The following is a 5,000-nucleotide window of genomic DNA, read 5'->3' on the forward strand; positions in this document are numbered from 1 at the left end:
ACACACATGCAAAAATCGCACATTCGCACACACACACACACACACACACATACATACGTACACCACACAAGCACGCACACAAACAAACACAAGCACACACACACACACATACACACACAACGAAAACGACCAAACACAAGCACACAGACACACAAACAAACAAACAATTAAACAACGAAAACGACCAAACACAATACACTTCCACCCCCTTCCCCCTCACCAGATACCCCCTTGCCTACCCTACCCTACCCCGCCCACCACACGCCATCCGTATCAGATGTCGCGCCCGAAAAGACCGAATTCCCTCCGCCAATTACCGAAACTGCCCAACAATACAACAATGGCCGACAGTCAACTCGCTGTAACATCCTGATAAAAAAAAATCCTTCCCCAACGTTCCTGAAATGAAACTCCTGCTTCCTTCAATAAGAAAAAACTTCAGGGTAAGTGTATTTAATATTATGAAGGCGATGGTAAGTAAGGGTGACACTGATACTGATAAATCCTATTCACACTCTGCTCTCTTCCTTTTGTTTGTTTCTCGCGTCTTTCTCGAATGTTCCTCCTTGTCCCGTCTTCGTTTTCGTGGTAATAATGATGATAATGGTAACAGTAATAACCGTTATATTATTGATGTTAGTACCAATATTGCAGCAAACCATAACAATGAGAACAATATGGATAAAGTGACTTAATCCCAAATCATTTGGCTGCAGAATGTATAAAATTACGCTACACAGTGATTATAAATATGATCCCCTCCCCTATGAAAGTAAAGGGATGATAAATCTACTGATATAATTATGCATATTCTGAACATATACTCCAACGTATAATAGAGTCAAGGTTGATGTCAGGCTTACGTCTTTATCTCCTGACAAAGATGCCGCCCCTACGCCCTCCATTGCTTCGAAAAGACATCATGATTGGGACTGAACTTGGAAAAGTAAGTTTGTAAATTCTGGTACCGACCGGATACTTAAACGAGGCATTTTATTCAACTCTCTCATTCACTCACGCGCTTTCTCTCTCCCTCTCTCTCTCTCTCTCTCTCTCTCTCTCTCTCTCTCTCTCTCTCTCTCTCTCTCTCTCTCTCTCTCTCTCTCTCTCTCTCTCTCTCTCTCTCTCTCTCTCTCTCTCTCTCTCCTCTCCTCCCTCCCTCCCTCTCTCGTCTCTCTCTCTCCTCCCCTCCCTCTCTCTCATCTCTCTCCTCTCTCCTCTCTCTCTCTCTCTCTCTCTCTCTCTCTCTCCCTTATCTCTCATCTCCCTGTCTCTCTCCACACTCTATTATATTTACACACTACGTCTCCCTTCCTTCTTTCCTCCCTCCTTCACTCCCTTCCTTCATCCATTCAAACATTCATTCTTCCCTCCCTCCCTTTCTTCCTTCCTTCCTTGCTACCTTCCTTACTTCCCCTTTCTTTCCCAGATAAAAAAATACGGCAGTGAAAATATATCAATTGACAGTTTCCTGAACCCAGCATTCATAAATCATCGTTGCGCATTTTTATTTATTTATTCATTCATTTATTTATTTTTTATTTATTTATTCATATATTTATTTATTTATTTATATTTTTTATTTATTTATATTTTTAATTTATTTATTTATTTTTATTTATTATTATTATTTTTTTTTTACCTTTCCGCGCACTTGTTTCACCATCCGTCCGCAGATCCGTCCACGTAAATGTAGACAAAATGATGTTTTCCGCGCATGAAAAAATGTAATATTCCACGCGCAAGAAAAATACTCTACAGTCTGGTACAGAAGTAGCATTACCTGTCGCCTCTCATGAATATTCTGAACAAAAGGAATGAAATGGGAAAGGAAAATACTGCATCCTGTCATGACAGACGTTATTCTACACAAAGCGTGACCAACATTACGTGCTGTTCGAGTGTAGCAGAGAAAGGATGTGCTTTGCTGAGAAAACAGTGATGGTCCTTCCATTTGGTGTACTAAGAATGTGTTCATTCTGCTCAATGGTTAATCCAGAGCTGGGCGCAATGAAACTGTTCCTGTGTTGACATCTTTTCTTTTGTTTTCATGATGACAAAATTCTTATTCCATTTTTAAAATTTGTCTCCGTTTCGCGTTCGTCTGCATATGTGACATTAGGGATGTGGGTCTGGGACTCCACACTGAATGTTTATGAATAGCTCCGGATCGTAGTCTATGGCCCTATCACACAAGCACTTTTTCCGTCAATTTCTGGGGTTCCGTCTGAATTTGAGGCTTTGCGCAAGGATCGTCTGCAAACGGAACGCCTCCCAGACCAAGACGGTTACGACCGTTTCCGTCTGACTAATTTCCATTTTGATCTTGTGCTATTTATAAATTAGATAGGATGGGTGAATGTAAACGTAAGCTAATATTTTAGAACATTCGTATATACAATATACATCATCATATTTCTTTAAAATAACGTAATATGTATGAGAATGTTCGAGTGATTCCCGGGACCTTCCTCCGATAGCGCCATGTTTGTTTACATGATTTTCATACGGAGTTCATCGACGGAAAATGTGCTAGTGTGATAGGGCCTTTATAACGTACACAGATAAATTAATGGAAAAATGACAGAAAGAAAGCCCAGGATCTCGGATTTCATGTTGGGAAAGCCAGCCTACACACCTGACCGGAACCTCTTGGTAAACCACATTGTCAGAGACATGTTAATTTTGTTCTGAAATAGTTTTGAAATTATACTAGGGCTTAAAAATGATTTCTGGTCTGGGCTAAGACGTCGATCTATTAAAGACCGTATCAACGCAACAATCTAATGGGAAGACACGCCTCAACAATTAACATTAAAAGACATGCAGGTAACACAGCACATTATCAGGGGACATACGACACACCAGAACCATTGGGTAAATCATGGTGTCTCATTTCTAAAATTTATTTTCATCGGAAATATTTTGAAAATGGTACCATTACCAGATTAAATTTTCTAGGATTTCTGGTTTGCAAGTGCCTGCGAGATGAAGACACGCCTCAGTAGTCAAGCATAAAAGACGTGGATTTAACACAACACACAAACAGGCAACATACTATACAGTCGTAAACAACCATTTATTCATAGACAATAGGCGATGTGATAGAGGACACGGGCGGGGATACAAAGGGATGGGGGGGGGGGGACGCAAGCACGATTCCTGTCATGCAGACCCGTGACCTTCGTAGAAAGAGATAATGAGATTCCCGGCTGCTATCAGGCCGTTTCCTCCTCAGAGACGGTGCGACTAAGTGCCAGGCAACAGCGATCATTAATACCAAGGAGCTATTAATATCCTATCATGCTTGTGATTGTGTACCCATCCTTATGTTATCATTATGTCGAAGAACATGCGTTGCTTGTGATAAGGCAGATGTATATATTTCGGGGCATACCCAACACTTCACAGGTAAGATATGGCGTGGGTGTTTTGATTCAGAAGCGTAAGGGGCGTTTGGCACCATTCCATTATTTAATGAGGTTTGTGGTAGATAACTATATTTCTAAGCAATGACCCATATTGAATGTTAACTACAGGCCTACATACATCCATTTTTATATATGGATGGTATTGTTACTTTAATATATCCTTAAAATGTTAGTAACTGAGCTATTAAGATATAAGAAAATGCTCATGCATTTAGGTTGGCAGTGATCGAATGAAAATTATCAGAATTCCGTGAAAACAGATCTTAGAAATGACTGGTGTGACTTGGTTGAAAAATAATGGAAAGCAGAGTGCAAGTGTTTTTGGTTGACAGTCATACCAACCCACCAAAGACACTGCATAAGAAAAGTCTGTGATGCACCAAAATTTCGGTAAATGTAGTAAGAATACTTGATGAATGTGTCGAATAAAGGAAATGATAAGATATGATCGCCTTCGAGAAATCTGATAAGATGATGGAAGTGTCTTATCTTATTGTCATGTGCCTTAGAATGCCCACCATCGATTAGATAAGATTATAACCATCCATCACAGATCAGATGGGCCGTAGGACTTATCTGTCAGTGTTTGATTGAGTCCGTGGATCTTAAGGAAGCCATGTTGTCAGCTTTTAATTTAATTTCCCATTTTCTGTGAAAGACAAAGAAAATGTTTTTTTTTATAAGAGCAAAGGGAGTGATTTGATAATGGATCAACATGAATATAAAAACTACAGTTTTACATGAATTAAATACCACAATCAAACAGGTAACTTTCGACAAATGAAGGTTATAAAATGCCACAAAATGATTATAGTTTATTAATATTTTCTTCCAAAAGTCTTGCTCTGGCTGGACGGATCGAGTAAATTTCTGGGAACATCAATTCGCGTATTTGATTAATAGTTACACTTACATATGTAGTACATTTAAAACATTTGATATCTTAGGAACTCAGAACAGTCGACAAAGGCAGGAAATCTTAATCACTACTTATAGAAAAAAAATATTTACATTTATATATTTTCATTATTCTTGTGTGACCTTACATTCACGTCATTTCATAGACACACATGCAAAAGTAAACTGTATGTGCATCTACGTGTGTGTGTGTGTGTGTGTGTGTGTGTGTGTGTGTGTGTGTGTGTGTGTGTGTGTGTGTGTGTGTGTGTGTGTGTGTGTGTGTGTTGACGTATTATCAATTCCTTACTGTTATATTACATGTATTCAGCATATTACACTGCATGTAGATTTAGAATAGCGCTGACCATGCTAAAAGTATAAAAAATAATTATAAAATATACCTGTCGCAGATATTGTAATTAAATATGATAAATTTAGCCTTTCGTGTGTTTAAGGAATATATTTTTTCTTAAAAATCTATATTTTCATAGCATTACACCAAGTACTGTCACATGAAATACGTTTCACAATAGTCATGCATTTTTGAGTCTTCAAAAACATCAACGCACTCGTGAGTAAGAGTGCGTGTGTGCATGTGTGGTGTGTGTGTGTGTATTAATACTTACATATATATACCAGCATATAATTACCCCTTTATCTCTTCACTAA

The 5,000-nt window shown here is 38.6% G+C and overlaps 1 long non-coding RNA gene across 1 annotated transcript in view; it reads left to right on the plus strand.

Annotated features, from left to right (window-relative positions):
• The first annotated feature begins 3,213 nt into the window (after positions 1 to 3,213).
• The window catches only part of LOC138865009 (uncharacterized), a 7,757-nt gene continuing 5,970 nt past the window's right edge, over positions 3,214 to 5,000 (plus strand). The window contains exon 1 of the long non-coding RNA XR_011399267.1: positions 3,214 to 3,411. This is a non-coding gene — a long non-coding RNA (uncharacterized lncRNA). The remainder of the gene's footprint in view (positions 3,412 to 5,000) is intronic.

This window comes from Penaeus vannamei, chromosome 19, assembly GCF_042767895.1.
Source record: "Penaeus vannamei isolate JL-2024 chromosome 19, ASM4276789v1, whole genome shotgun sequence".
Taxonomy (NCBI): Eukaryota; Metazoa; Arthropoda; class Malacostraca; order Decapoda; family Penaeidae; genus Penaeus; species Penaeus vannamei.